At 48.0% G+C, this 16,210-nt stretch overlaps 1 long non-coding RNA gene across 1 annotated transcript; it reads left to right on the plus strand.

Annotated features, from left to right (window-relative positions):
* Nucleotides 1-1,994: 1,994 nt before the first annotated feature.
* LOC143760061 (uncharacterized) lies at nt 1,995-11,776 on the plus strand. Its single transcript, XR_013212247.1, has 2 exons — nt 1,995-2,571; nt 11,542-11,776. It is a non-coding gene; the product is annotated as an uncharacterized LOC143760061 (long non-coding RNA).
* The last annotated feature ends 4,434 nt before the right edge of the window (nt 11,777-16,210 follow it).

The following is a 16,210-nucleotide window of genomic DNA, read 5'->3' on the forward strand; positions in this document are numbered from 1 at the left end:
TGGGGCTGCCTGGGGAGAATGGGGTGATGTTGCTTGCATGGGGCTGCCTGGGGAGAATGGGGTGGTGATGCTTGCATGGGGCTGCCTGGGGAGAATGGGGTGGTGATGCTTGCATGGGGCTGCCTGGGGAGAATGGGGTGGTGTTGCTTGCATGGGGCTGCCTGGAGAGAATGGGGTGATGTTGCTTGCATGGGGCTGCCTGGGGAGAATGGGGTGATGTTGCTTGCATGGGGCTGCCTGGGGAGAATGGGGTGATGTTGCTTGCATGGGGCTGCCTGGGGAGAATGGGGTGATGTTGCTTGCATGGGGCTGCCTGGGGAGAATGGGGTGATGTTGCTTGCATGGGGCTGCCTGGGGAGAATGGGGTGATGTTGCTTGCATGGGGCTGCCTGGGGAGAATGGGGTGATGTTGCTTGCATGGGGCTGCCTGGGGAGAATGGGGTGATGTTGCTTGCATGGGGCTGCCTGGGGAGAATGGGGTGGTGATGCTTGCATGGGGCTGCCTGGGGAGAATGGGGTGATGTTGCTTGCATGGGGCTGCCTGGGGAGAATGGGATGATGTTGCTTGCCTGGGGAGAATGGGGTGGTGATGCTTGCATGGGGCTGCCTGGGGAGAATGGGGTGGTGTTGCTTGCATGGGGCTGCCTGGAGAGAATGGGGTGATGTTGCTTGCATGGGGCTGCCTGGGGAGAATGGGGTGTTGCTTGCATGGGGCAGCTGGGGAGAATGGGGTGGTGATGCTTGCATGGGGCTGCTGGGGAGAATGGGGGGTGTTGCTTGCATGGGGCTGCCTGGGGAGAATGGGGGGTGTTGCTTGCATGGGGCTGCCTGGGGAGAATGGGGTGATGTTGCTTGCATGGGGCTGCTTGGGGAGAATGGGGTGATGTTGCTTGCATGGGGCTGCTTGGGGAGAATGGGGTGATGCTTGCTTGGGGAGAATGGGGTGATGCTTGCATGGGGCTGCTGGGGAGAATGGGGGGTGTTGCTTGCATGGGGCTGCCTGGGGAGAATGGGGGGGTGTTGCTTGCATGGGGCTGCCTGGGGAGAATGGGGGGTGTTGCTTGCATGGGGCTGCCTGGGGAGAATGGGGGGTGTTGCTTGCATGGGGCTGCCTGGGGAGAATGGGGGGTGTTGCTTGCATGGGGCTGCCTGGGGAGAATGGGGTGGTGTTGCTTGCATGGGGCTGCCTGGGGAGAATGGGGTGGTGTTGCTTGCATGGGGCTGCCTGGGGAGAATGGGGTGGTGTTGCTTGCATGGGGCTGCCTGGGGAGAATGGGGTGGTGTTGCTTGCATGGGGCTGCCTGGGGAGAATGGGGTGATGTTGCTTGCATGGGGCTGCCTGGGGAGAATGGGGTGATGTTGCTTGCATGGGGCTGCCTGGGGAGAATGGGGTGATGTTGCTTGCATGGGGCTGCCTGGGGAGAATGGGGTGATGTTGCTTGCATGGGGCTGCCTGGGGAGAATGGGGTGGTGTTGCTTGCCTGGGGAGAATGGGGTGGTGATGCTTGCATTGGGCTGCCTGGGGAGAATGGGGTGGTGTTGCTTGCATGGGGCTGCCTGGAGAGAATGGGGTGATGTTGCTTGCATGGGGCTGCCTGGGGAGAATGGGGTGTTGCTTGCATTGGGGAGAATGGGGTGGTGTTGCTTGCATTGGGCAGCTGGGGAGAATGGGGTGGTGATGCTTGCATGGGGCTGCTGGGGAGAATGGGGTGGTGATGCTTGCATGGGGCTGCCTGGGGAGAATGGGGGGGTGTTGCTTGCATGGGGCTGCCTGGGGAGAATGGGGGGGTGTTGCTTGCATGGGGCTGCCTGGGGAGAATGGGGGGGTGTTGCTTGCATGGGGCTGCCTGGGGAGAATGGGGGGTGTTGCTTGCATGGGGCTGCCTGGGGAGAATGGGGTGATGTTGCTTGCATGGGGCTGCTTGGGGAGAATGGGGTGATGTTGCTTGCATGGGGCTGCTTGGGGAGAATGGGGTGATGCTTGCATGGGGCTGCCTGGGGAGAATGGGGCTGATGTTACTCGCATGGGTCTGTGTGGTGTGCAGGTCAGTGTGTGTGATGTCACTTGCGGTGGGGGGGTGCAGGAAAGTATAGTGCTACGTGTGTGGGGGCGAACAGGGGAGGGGATGAATGATGATGGAGATCTGAGGGATTGATATTACTTAGCATGAGAATCTCTGCCTGGTGGTGAGGGGTCGGTCCTGTTTTTTTTTTTTTTTTTTTTTTTTTTATATACATAAAATGTGTTCTCATTAATATTATTGGGGACACATGCTGTCAGGTTGATGACTGAGCTATGACCTCTGGGAGCGAAGCAGCTTTACAACAATGTCTCCAGATCCCTGACTTTATTCTCCCCTCGCACTCTGTGCTGGTCAGTATTAGCCCGGTGGCCACTGGTGTCAGCCACTACTTGTATCCAGTTTTCTGCATGATTTTTTTTCTGTTTTATTCTAGGTATTGTGACTTTTCCCCATCCTGTGCCCCCCAGAGCAGTGACCTCCCTGCAGATGTCATTTCATCACTGGACTTCTTTTCACCAAGTGGAATGGCGGTGCCCCCACAATCCATGTGAGGACCCAAAGGGATGACACTGTGGGCTTCTGATAATGTCAGATTGATGAGTATAATTACTAAATTTGTCTCCCTCCCCCGCTCTCCGTCTCCCCCGCCCCGGCTCCGTCTCCCCCGCCCCGGCTCCGTCTCCCCCGCCCCGGCTCCGTCTCCCCCGCCCCGGCTCCGTCTCCCCCGCCCCGGCTCCGTCTCCCCCGCCCCGGCTCCGTCTCCCCCGCCCCGGCTCCGTCTGTTAAAGGGAACCTGTCACCCCCAAAATCGATGGTAAGCTAAGCCCACCAGCGTCAGGGGCTTATCCTACAGCATTCTGTAATGCTGTAGTTAAGCCTCCAATGTATCTTAAAAGATGAGAAAAAGAGGTTATATTATACTCACGCTGGCGGTCCGATCCAAGTCGCGGTCCGATCCAAGTCGCGGTCCGGTCCTGGGCCTCCCATCTTAATAGGATGACTTCCTCTTCTTGTCTTCACGCTGTGGTGCGCAGGCGCCGGGAAAGGTCAGAGGGGCCTGCACACTGCAGTACTTTGTGCTGGAGCCGCAGCGTGAAGACACGAAGAGGACCAAAACAAAAGTCAAGGGTGCTCACTATACTTAGGCAGGGGTGCTCTGGAGAAAAAGAGTCCAATATACAGGTCCTTCTCAAAAAATTAGCATATAGTGTTAAATTTCATTATTTACCATAATGTAATGATTACAATTAAACTTTCATATATTATAGATTCATTATCCACCAACTGAAATTTGTCAGGTCTTTTATTGTTTTAATACTGATGATTTTGGCCTACAACTCCTGATAACCCAAAAAACCTGTCTCAATAAATTAGCATATCAAGAAAAGGTTCTCTAAACGACCTATTACCCTAATCTTCTGAATCAACTAATTAACTCTAAACACATGCAAAAGATACCTGAGGCTTTTATAAACTCCCTGCCTGGTTCATTACTCAAAACCCCCATCATGGGTAAGACTAGCGACCTGACAGATGTCAAGAAGGCCATCATTGACACCCTCAAGCAAGAGGGTAAGACCCAGAAAGAAATTTCTCAACAAATAGGCTGTTCCCAGAGTGCTGTATCAAGGCACCTCAATGGTAAGTCTGTTGAAAGGAAACAATGTGGCAGAAAACGCTGTACAACGAGAAGAGGTGACCGGACCCTGAGGAAGATTGTGGAGAAGGACCGATTCCAGACCTTGGGGAACCTGAGGAAGCAGTGGACTGAGTCTGGTGTGGAAACATACAGAGCCACCGTGCACAGGCGTGTGCAGGAAATGGGCTACAGGTGCCGCATTCCCCAGGTAAAGCCACTTTTGAACCATAAACAGCGGCAGAAGCGCCTGACCTGGGCTACAGAGAAGCAGCACTGGACTGTTACTAAGTGGTCCCAAGTACTTTTTTCTGATGAAAGCAAATTTTGCATGTCATTCGTAAATCAAGGTGCCAGAGTCTGGAGGAAGACTGGGGAGAAGGAAATGCCAAAATGCCTGAAGTCCAGTGTCAAGTACCCACAGTCAGTGATGGTGTGGGGTGCCATGTCAGCTGCTGGTGTTGGTCCACTGTGTTTCATCAAGGGCAGGGTCAATGCAGCTAGCTATCAGGAGATTTTGGAGCACTTCATGCTTCCATCGGCTGAAATGCTTTATGGAGATGAAGATTTCATTTTTCAGCACGACCTGGCACCTGCTCACAGTGCCAAAACCACTGGTAAATGGTTTACTGACCATGGTATTACTGTGCTCAATTGGCCTGCCAACTCTCCTGACCTGAACCCCATAGAGAATCTGTGGGATATTGTGAAGAGAAAGTTGAGAGACGCAAGACCCAACACTCTGGATGAGCTTAAGGCCGCTATTGAAGCATCCTGGGCCTCCATAACATCTCAGCAGTGTCACAGGCTGATTGCCTCCATGCCACGCCGCATTGAAGCAGTCATTTCTGCCAAAGGATTCCCGACCAAGTATTGAGTGCATAACTGAACATTATTATTTGATGTTTTTTTTGTTTGTTATTAAAAAACACTTTTATTTGATTGGCCGGTTGAAATATGCTAATTTATTGAGACAGGTTTTTTGGGTTATCAGGAGTTGTAGGCCAAAATCATCAGTATTAAAACAATAAAAGACCTGACAAATTTCAGTTGGTGGATAATGAATCTATAATATATGAAAGTTTAATTGTAATCATTACATTATGGTAAATAATGAAATTTAACACTATATGCTAATTTTTTGAGAAGGACCTGTATTATAGATAACTCCGGCACACCATAAATCTTCAGCAGTAAATGTATATTTATTATCTCAATTCAGTAGACAGCGGGATGCCATACAGAAAAGAAAAACGATCACAATTGTGGGTATCCCCAACGTTTCGGCATCAAATAGCCTTTCTCAAGGGGTATCAGTTTATTTGTGATGCGACCAACAAGGTGAAAGGCTCCCGCTTAATCTTTTCAACGTCCGGAACAAGGCTCCAAGTAAGGACAAAATGCTGCGGTCAGGTTTTGTCCTTGTCATTTTGTCCTTACTTGGAGCCTTGTTCCGGACGTTGAAAAGATTAAGCGGGAGCCTTTCACCTTGTTGGTCGCATCACAAATAAACTGATACCCCTTGAGAAAGGCTATTTGATGCCGAAACGTTGGGGATACCCACAATTGTGATCGTTTTTATTTCTGTATGGCATCCCGCTGTCTACTGAATTGAGACACGAAGAGGACGTCATCTGATGAAGATAGGAGGCTCCGGACTGCGATGCCCATCGGACAGGACTGGGACTGTCCCTGGGTGAGTATAATATAACCTCTTTCTCATTTTTTAGGATACATCGGGGGCTTATCTACAGCATTACAGAATGCATTACAGAATGCTGTAGATAAGCCCCTGATGCTGGTGGGCTTAGCTCGCCCTCGATTTTGGGGGTGACAGGTTGCCTTTAAGCACCACAATACAATTTTTGCAGCTAAAGCACAGTGGACTTTGGTAAAAAAATGTGTTTTTCTTTTGTTATTAATCTGTCTTTAATGTTTAATTCATTGTTTTGATTTCTAAAACTCTTTATTATTGATTTGTATGTATGCATACTTATATATTTCTCTTTTTTATTTCTAACTATTCATCTTGTAATAAACTTGTTTGACAGCTATGAGTTGAAATTTCATTTCCTTGCGGATTTACGTTCTATGGGATAATGGGGAAGAGACAAAAGGTCGGGGGTGCAGTAGCTCTGGTGGTGGTGAGGCGGCAGAATGGTTATTGCAGGCTGTAGGCTTTCCTGAAGAGATGAGTTTTCAGGTTCCATCTGAGGGATCCAAGGGTGGCGGATAATCGGACGTGTTGAGGCGTGGAATTCGAGAGGATGAAGGATATTGGGGAGAAATCTTGGAGGTGGTTGTGTGAGGAATAAGTGTGGAGGAGAGTAGGAGGTCTTGGGAGGATCGGAGATTACGTGAGGGAAGATAGTGGGAGATTAGTTCAGAGATATAGGGAGGGGACAGGTTGTGGATGGCTTTGTAGATCAGTGTTAGTAGTTTGAACTGGATTCGTTGTGGAATTGGGAGCCAGTGGAGGGATTTGCAGAGGGGAGAAACAGGAGTAGCGAGGAGAGAGGTGGATTAGCCGGGCAGCAGAGTTGAGGACAGACTGGAGTGGTGCAAGAGAGTTAGCGGGGAGGCCACAGAGGAGGATGTTGCAGTAGTCGAGGCGAGAGATGATGAGGGCATGCACAAGCATTTTAGTAGATTAAGGGCAGAGGAAGGGACGGATTATGGCAATATGTTTGAGTTGGAGGCGACAGGAGGTGGCAAGAGTTTGGACGTGCGGTTTGATGGACAGGGCAGAGTCGAGAGTTACCGCGAGGCAGCGTATTTCAGGTGTGGGAGAGAGCGTGATGCCGCTTACCATAATAGATAGATCAGGTAGGGGGGATACGCGAGATGGAGGAAAGATGAGTTCGGTATTGTCTACATTGAGTTTTAGGAAGCGAGAGGTGAAGAAGGAGGATATGGCTGCTAGACACTTCGGGATTCTGGACAGCAGAGAGGTGACATCTGGGCCAGAGAGGTAGATCTGAGTGTCATCAGCATACAGGTGATACTGGAAGCCATGGGACTTTATGAGTTATCCTAGGCCAAGGGTATAGATGGAAAAAAGTAGGGGCCCCAGGCCAGAGCCTTGAGGGACTCCAACAGAGAGAGGGCGGAATGAGCCAATACAGTCTGCTGTGCCTGCGCAACGACCGCAGAGTTGCCCAGATCTTCCTTACTGATTACTGGGTGGCCACCCTGCTGGATCCCTGCTGCAAAGACAAAGTACCATTATTTGTTCCGTCACTGGAGCGGGATGCCAAAATGTGTGAATACAAGCACATGCTGGTAGAGGCACTACTGACGGCATTCCCACCTGACAGAAGAAACACAACGCAGAGGAGGAGGAAGTCGCCAACGCAGCTGTGGCACCACCTCAGAAGGGAGGGTTAACATGGCTAAAATGTGAAAAAAATTCATCAGCATGACACAGCATGCATCCAGCACCACCATCTGATACGGTCTATACAACCAGGTGCCAGTGTTATAACAACATGGTGGAAGAGTACATGTCTATGTCCACACGTCTGCATATACTAAGTTGGGTCTGCCCATTTAACTTCTTGGTTTCCAAACTGGACACATGGCCTAGGCTTGGAAGTGCCGGCATGCCCCGTGGCAAGTGTAATGTTGGAACATTTGTTTATCAGAGCAGGGGATATCACACATAGGCGCATCCACCTGTCCAAAGCCAACGTGGCCACTCTCGCCTTCATTAAAAGAAACCAGGAGTGGAGTCCACAGGACTTGTCTTTGCCTTTGGCAAACCAGACAAAGGTACCATCTGCACCCAGACATTGTTATATTTTATTTGCCATTTGTTTTATTTTGGGGCCTTACCAAAAAGGAAGAGAAATAAAATCCACCAAAATAATGGCCTGCCTCTTCCACCTACACTGCAATGTCCACCTACATCTCCTCCTCCACTAGGACATCCGACTACTGTATCTACATTGTTCTTTTTTATTTTATACTATGTTCTTTTAAATGCTGTCCCTAAAAAAAAAAAAAAAATCCTCCAAAAAACTGTTGGATACCTCATCCCCTGCCTCTTCCACCTTCATCGCCACATTCGCCTCAAGCTCATCCACCTACTACACCTCCTCCTACATTTGGACCTATGCCTCTTTTTTCAAGATTATTATTACTTTTTATTCTCTGTTATTTTAAGTGATCTTACTATCCACATTTGTTTTCAGGGCTATTGTCCTGCTTACCCCCTTTTTGTTCTATTTTTCACCTTTACCGCTTACTACCCCCATTTTACCACGCGAAAGTACGAGACCACATTAACTGTGAGCTGGTCTCATTATGCTGGGAAGGGCCCAATAAAGATTTAACTTTTCAGCTTATTAATCAGTGAACAGCTGTCTGCTTTTTCTTTGCTGGTTATTAAAAAATGGGTGGACTCATCCAAAAAATTAATTGGGGCCCCCTCTATTTTTAATAACCAGCTACGGCAAAACAGACAGCTAAGGGCTGATATTAAAAAGCTGTGAAGGTCCATGGATATTGGCCCCTACCAACACTAATGAGACTAGTCCTCAGCCGCACGAGAAATGGAGCATCTATTAGGGTATATTTCCACTGTCAGGATGGCCGGCGGTATCGCCGCAGCGGCGAAGCCCCGCCCCCTTTCTGCGACGCGATCATGCCGGATGTGTTAACTCTTCACATCCGGGATGATCGCTCGCTCCCATAGGGCCCTGTGATATGCCTTGCGGGGACGCTGCGTCCCTGCAAGGTGTACAGACATGCTGCGATCTGAAAAGACGCGCAGCATGTCCGGAGTCGCAGGGCCGCCGCGTGCGGGTTTCCACGCATAGTGGAGACGGGATTTCATAAAATCCCCTCCACTATGCTGGAACATCTGGACGCTGCTTGTTTGACGCTGCAGCTCTGCGCAGTGTCAAACAAGCAGCGTTTCCTGACCGTGGAAACATACCCTAAGAAGCGCTAATTCTTGAGCATCGACTCAGCTCTTCCTGATTGCATGTGTGCAGTGGCAACTGGGGTAATATATACAGCTCTGGCCAAAATTAAGAAACCACCACATCAAAACCCTGCCATGGGCAGCCCATTCTCCAGACCTGAACCCCACTGGAAACCTCTGGAATGTAATCAAGAGGATGATGGATAGTCACAAGCCATCAAACAAAGAACTGCTTACATTTTTGCGCCAGAAGCAGTGTGAAACACTGCTGGAAAGCATGCCAAGATGCATGAAAGCTGTGATTAAAAATTATGGTTAGTACACAAAATATTAATTTCTGAATAGTGATGGGGTCGAGCAAATTGGAATACTCGGGTACTCAGCCAGAACAGCGAACCCAATATAAGTCTATGGGAGACCCAAGTACTTTTACTACGATCTCCCCCGGGGGTCCTTTTAAGGTCTAAAAATGATGGAAACACTGCTCAAAAGACACAGGAACATCATGGGGATCGCCCCTGAAAAAATTCCTGACTCCTAGTTCACAGCCTTAATAATTTTTTTCCGAGATTCATGCCATTTTTCCTGGTGCCACAAAAAACACATTAAAACGAAACCAAAATGGGTTTTGCTGGCCTCTAAGGCCAAATATTTAACCCCAGGCCGAAAATTTCCTCTCCCTCTTAGGCTGCCGTCACACAAGGAGTATTTGGTCAGTATTTTACATCAGTATTTGTAGCCAAAACCAGGAGTGGGTGATAAATGCAGAAGTGGTGACGTGTTTCTATGATACTTTTCCTCTATTTGTTCCACTCCTGGTTTTGGCTACAAATACTGATGTAAAATACTGACCAAATACTGCTAGTGTGACGGCAGCCTTAGGCTTAGTTCAGACGCAGCGTTTTTGAAGCGTTTTTCAACTTTAACATTGCTTTCAACCACTACAAATGCATTCACTGGGAAATGTCATTGTAACATTTAACTGGCCATGTGGTGTGTGACACATAAGCAGACCCATCTTGTTTCATTTATAAAGGAGGGACTCTTAAAGTCACAGAGCCTATTTTTACTGGCATCAGGCGGCATTAATCTTCTTAAAGGGCCAATATGAAACAGTGGGTCTCCTAAGCTGTTGTAGCCTATGCTGTGAGTGGATGGGCTGCCAAGAATTACGACGCACCACAGTACCCCTGTCATAAGATGTCCAGGGGGGACTCCTGAAAAAGTGTTGCATTGAATTCAAGGCCTGCCCTGCTACCAATTCATATGCACCCCAATAAGCCTTTGAACCCACATAGTGGATGGGCCCATGAAAATCCACTTCACAATATGCATTTTGTACTCCGTACTCCTTTGTTTTACACATTGGCGGCAAGGCCAGCCCTGCTGCATAGTCATATGCACCCCATTAGGCCTTGGAACACACATACTGGATGTGCCCATGAAAATCCACTCGTATTTTTTATGGTATGATGGTTCCCTCTTTGCAGAATTATTTACAGGAAATTTGGCAATTGTGTTTGCCATGTTTTTAACACTAAGGTTCAGATACGGCTTTAAAAAAGTCTAATCCTAGCAATACAAAGCAATTTCATTGCAAACTACAAAAATCAAGGAATATTAAGATTGAATAGTGTGAGTGCGTACATTTTTGTATATGTTACCAATAACATACAAAAGTTAATGATTACATATAAGGATTACATAGATATACTGATTACGTGTATATATGAAGATTAACTTCATACAGTCTACTTAGATCATCACCAAGAGGCTTTTAAATATCATCCGTCTGGAATATCCGAGAAGCAACACCAAGACAGAGAACCCCTTTTAGATTACCTACACTGCATGGGCGTCCCCAATTATGCAGGTATCAGCACACTGTACATGTACAGGTACCCCAGTTTTGGTATCTGTCTTAGTCATGTTTCTCTGGTCTTATATAGTGATTTACACTATGTAGTAACTCTAGTTTCACCCAGACCTTCAAGTGACCAGCTTTCACGGGTGTATTAAACTGAGATATCATGGAGTCATGAGACGAGTGGCCATAAACCACTAGAAAATAAAAACCACAAGGATTTAGATCAAACCACCACAGGCAGAGTTTCAGTAAACCTTAATGTTTTACAACGACAAACAGCAAACATAGAGGCTTCAAACTGTTTCTGAAGTGAGAAAACAAACATTTATCAACATGGTGCATTATGAGCATTGTCTGTCACATTTGTAAATGTTTTACAAGACATGCAGCTATGTGATTGTCTGAATGCATTCGGTGTACAGTATTTCAATCTTGTTTACAAATCGCCATTTGTATATTCGCCATTTGTACATTTGAGGCAGCCAAAGTTATCGCTCTCAAGGAGAGAAACTAATATAGTGGACAAAGAAATATTTGTAATAAACTACTGAGCCAAACTAACATCATTGCATTATCAAATTTATATGAAGTGTATTGTGTCCAATTTACGCAACCAGGCAACACAAAAAGGAGCTTTTCCAGTGAGCTCTTTAAGGTACACAAATGTGAAGTGTTTGCTATCAAGGATGTGGTTTCACCAATGGGGGGTACCTTTTTTAAAAATATACTATTGCCATCACAGCCACCCATGCCCAAACTTCACGGGCCTATAACAATACAAAGCATGTTCACCCAGGTCATGTTGTCGGAGATAAGGAAGAGACATTGCAGGAGACAGTTAAGAATTAGGGCCAATGTAGTGGTGTGGGTCTCTGAGACTTGTAATGAAGTGCATGATCTGCCAAACAATTCCCCAAAGGGGGTACTGTCAAGGTGAAAAGATATATCTTCATACACTTTTTGTACTGTTGTATTCTTATACTGTGAAACAATAAGTTTTTCCCATCTGCTAGCTAATATAGATGTAATTGTATTTAAAATGGCTGCCAGTATTCACCTTTGCCCTACTTTTTGTCTCTGAGGAAAGAAGTATCATTTCTTCTTAAATTGAAACTTGAGGAATGTGAAGAAAGGAGGATTCGCCAGGAGACATCAGGACAAATCAGAAAGACTGAATACTAGACATATACTGCTTAAACCCCGCCCAATGCATTCCTTCTCCTAACACACAATATAGTACTGTGTATCCGGAAATAAACGCAGTTGCTGTGATCGTGGCCGATACTGGTAGACGCACGAGCATCAACTGAGATTGAACCAGCTATTTGTCTGACTCATTCTTACCCGGTACCAAATGCTCTGCTCATACTTTAATTTGGGATGACTGGTGAATGAGGGTTATTGTCGTGACGACCCCGACAGTACCTTTTTTAAAAGTACATTAGTGCCATCGCATGCCCCTAGCCCAAATATTAACGGCCTATAACAGTACTGAGCATGTTTACCCTGGTGATCTAGTGGCAGGAACATTTTAGATTGCAGGAGAGCAAGTTAAGAAGTCAGCCCAATGGAATGTCATGCCCAATTCCACAATGTGGGATCTTTTTAAAAAAACTAAGAGTGCCATCACAGCCCCCTTGGCAGGGCCGGACTGGCCATCGGGCAGTTCTGGCAAATGCCAGAAGGGTCGGTGGCAGTAGTGGGCCACTCGAGTGTGCCGCTGTCAGCACACTCCCCCCGTTGTCGGCACACTCCCCCCGTTGTCAGCACACTCCCGGCCCCGCATTCAACTATACCGGCGTCATAGACACCGGTACAGTTGAATGCAATGATGGAGGAGAGAGCGTCTGCTGACGCTCCCTCTCCCATCATTCCCCGCTCTGCCTGCCGCTGACACTGTGGGTGCGCGATGACGTCATATCATCGCGCACCTGCTGTGTGACCGGGCGGGCAGACTGCAGCTGCTGAGACCGGAGCCAGGAGCAGCAGCGCGGGGCAAGAGGAAAGGTGAGTAGACTTTGTTTTTTTATTATTACATATCAATGGGTGATAACTGGATTGTAGGGGGGGGCTGGCTGCATTACATTCTATGGGGCAGTGCTGCATTACATGATTTTATGGGGCTGGGCTGCATTACATGATTCTATGGGGCAGTGCTGCATTACATGATTCTATGGGGCTGGGCTGCATTACATGATTCTATGGGGCAGTGCTGCATTACATGATTCTATGGGGCTGGGCTGCATTAAATTCTATGGGGCAGTGCTGCATTACAGGATTCTATGGGGCTGTGCTGCATTACATTCTATGGGGGCTGTGCTGCATTACATTCTATGGGGACTGAGCTGTAATGCTGGATACAGCTGTAATTATATGTTATATAGTCGTGTTACACTCCCCTCACTTCTTGTAACCTACAATTGTACAAAGATATTATACAGTCACCAGGCGACAAGTGGGCCTGTGTGACTTCAAATGCCAGGGCTGAATTTTAGTCCCAGTCCGGCCCTGCCCCTTGGCCAAAATGCACCGTACAGAGCACGTTCACCCTGGTGATCTATTGGCAGATACAGGACAGATTGCAGGCGACTGTCATGATTCCAATGGCAGGGAATCACCAAAAGGGCAAGCACAAAAATAGGACAAGCTCTAGGGTGATGGAACCTGAGCTGACCGCGATCCTGAACTTAACACAAACACTATCAGCAGCCGGGGAACGTACCTACGGGGACTCTAGACGTCTCGCGCCAGCCGGAGAACTAACTTCCCCTAGAAGATGAAAAGCAGACCTCTCTTGCCTCCTAGAGAAATACCCCAAAGGGATAGCAGCCCCCCACATATAATGACGGTGAATTAAGAGGAAGGCACATGCGCAGGTATGAAAACAGTTTTAGCAAAATGAGGCCCACTAAAGCTAGATAGCAGAAGGATACAAAAGAGATCTAGGCGGTCAGCGAAAAACCCTTTCTTCAAAAAACCATCCTGAAATTACTGGGACCCATGTGCCAACTCATGGTACATGGGGAGTAATTTCAGCCCACTAGAGCAACCAGCAGCAAAGACTCATATGTATGCAAGCTGGACTAAAAACATGATAAGGCAGAACACAAAAAACAAGAAAATCAGAACTTAGCTTGTCCAGCAGATTATAGGAGCAGGTAGCAGAGGCAAACAGAGACACTCTGATTACATTGATAGCCGGCAAGGGAATGACAGGAAAGCTAGGTTAAATAGGAAACACCCAGCCTATGATGGACAGGTGGAAACCAGAGACCGCAACCCACCAAAGTCACCCAGTACCACTTGTAACCACCAGAGGGAGCCCAAAAAAAGAATCCACAACAGGCGACTGAGTTAAGAAGTAGGCCCAATGTAATGTCATGCCCAATTTCCCAATGTGTTGTCCTTTTTGGACTTAAAAAAATATTGCCAGCACAGCCCCTTTGCCCAAAATTCACTGGCCTATAACAGTACAGAGCACGTTCACCCTGGTGATCTACTGGCAGGTACAGGACAGTTTGCAGGAGACCGAGTTAAGAAGTAGGCCCAATGTAATGTCATGCCCAGTTCCCCAATGTGTTGTCCTTTTTAAAAAAAAATAAAAGAGTGCCATCAGAGCATCCTTGGCCAAAATGCACCGTACAGACCACGTTCACGCTGGTGATATATTGGTTCTGGAGGAGGAGGATTAGGATAAGGAGGAGGATAAGAACAAACAGACCAAATCTGTAAGCGTATACCCATGTTGGGTTGTGAAGAGGTGCATAAGAATACGCCTCCCCAAAAGAGAGAATGTATTTGAGGTTATGTTTTGCTGTTTTCACTTGGTGGTGTACAGAAGTCTTTCCCAATCCAGGCCTTGTTCATTTTTATAAGAGTCAGCCTGTCAGCATTTTCAGTTGACAGGCGGATGCGCTTTTCTGTTATAATTCCACCAGCGGCACTAAAAACCCTCTCTGACAGAACGCTAGCAGCAGGGCAGGCCAGGACCTCCAAGGTGTAGACAGCCAGTTCATGTCACGTGTCCAGCTTGGATACCCAATAATTCAAAGGCACATAGGAATCCCGGAGGATGTTTGCACGATCTGCAAGGTACTCCCTCACCATCTTCCCAAACATTGCACTTCTTGTGACAGTACCCCTTGCCTCTGTGCCGCCACGATGGGAGTGTCTGAGAAAACTGTCCCAGAACTTGGCCATTGTTCCCCTGCCTGAGCTGGATTGTACTTCTGTCTCTCTCTTGCTTGGAGTCCTTGGTTGTACAACAAACTCTTGAAGTCTGCTGCCAGCGTTCTCACATGGGAATTTTCTAAGTAATTCCGCTACAAGGGCCCTGTGGTACTGCAAAATTTTAGTACACCTCTCTGCCTCAGGCAGAAGAGATTGAAAGTTCTCCTTGTAGCGTGGGTCTAGAAGTGTCACCAACCAGTAATGAGTGTCACCCAAAATTTTGATAATCCGAGGGTCACGTGAAATGCAGTGCAACTTAAAGTCAGCCATGCCTGCCAGACTGCTAACAGGCAAGACTTCCGTGTCCTCATCAACAGGACGACTGACGATGCTGTCCTCCTCCTCCTCCTCCCTGTCCTCAGGTCATCCCCACTGAACAGAAGCTAATACAGGTGTGTTTGTAGTACCATCTATAGCACATGAAAGTAGCTCCTGTTCTTCCTCCTCCTCCTGATTGCCTACCAATCCACGTTGAGAAGACATGAGGCTGGGCTGAGTGTAATCCCCCTGTATGTTTCCTTGCTCCATGTCCTCGTGCTCCGCCTGCAATGCATCCTCTTTGATTGTGAGCAGAGAGTTTTTCAGAATGCTGAGAAGCGGGATAGTGATGCTAATTATGGCATCATCGCCACTCACCATCTTAGTGCAGTCCTCAAAGTTTTGGAGGATGTTATATATGTCTGACATCCATGTCCACTCCTGAGGTCTTATGTGTGGAGTCTGACCTGAAATTCGACGGCCTTGTTAATGTTGGTAGTCAACAACGGCCCTCTTCTGCTCCTTTCCAAGATATGCAGCGTAGAGTTCCAGCGCGTGGGGATGGGGGACATCACACAATAGTCAGTGAGCTGGAATCTGAAAACTCTGCTGAAGCACGGCAAGGGCGGCTGAAGCTGTAGCTGACTTTCTAAAATGGTCAGACAGACAGCGTACTTTCACTAGCAGATCCGGCAGCTCCGGGTAGCTTTTCAGAAAACGTTGAACCAAGAGATTAAGCACATGGGCCAAGCAAGGTACGTGTGTGAGCTCACCTTGCCTCAGAGCCACCACCAGGTTTCGGCCATTGTCACACATGACCATGCCTGGCTGTAGGTTCAGCGGTGTCATCCAAACATCTGACTGCTCTTTCAGCGCTGTCCACAACTCTTCTGCATTGTGCGGTTTGTCACCTATGCAGATTATCTTCAGCACAGCCTGTTGCCGCTTGGCTGAGGCAGTGCTGCAGTGCTTCCAGCTTCTGACTGATGTGTTGATTTCAGAGATGGAGGATGAATAGGAGGAGGAGGTGCAGGAGCTGTAGACTGTGGGGGCAACCCTGATTGACATAGGGCCAGCAATCCTCAGCGTGGGGAGGATGTGTTCCATCTCAAGGTCCAACTGGGTCCGGCTTCCACTATGTTAACCCAGTGTGCCGTCATTGAGATGTACCGTCCCTGCCCACAAGCACTTGTCCACGTGTCCGTGGTTAGGTGGACTTTCCCGGTAACAGCATTGTTGAGGGCACGGGTAATGTTGTGGGACACATG

Source organism: Ranitomeya variabilis, chromosome 1 (genome assembly GCF_051348905.1).
Source record: "Ranitomeya variabilis isolate aRanVar5 chromosome 1, aRanVar5.hap1, whole genome shotgun sequence".
Lineage (NCBI taxonomy): Eukaryota > Metazoa > Chordata > Amphibia > Anura > Dendrobatidae > Ranitomeya > Ranitomeya variabilis.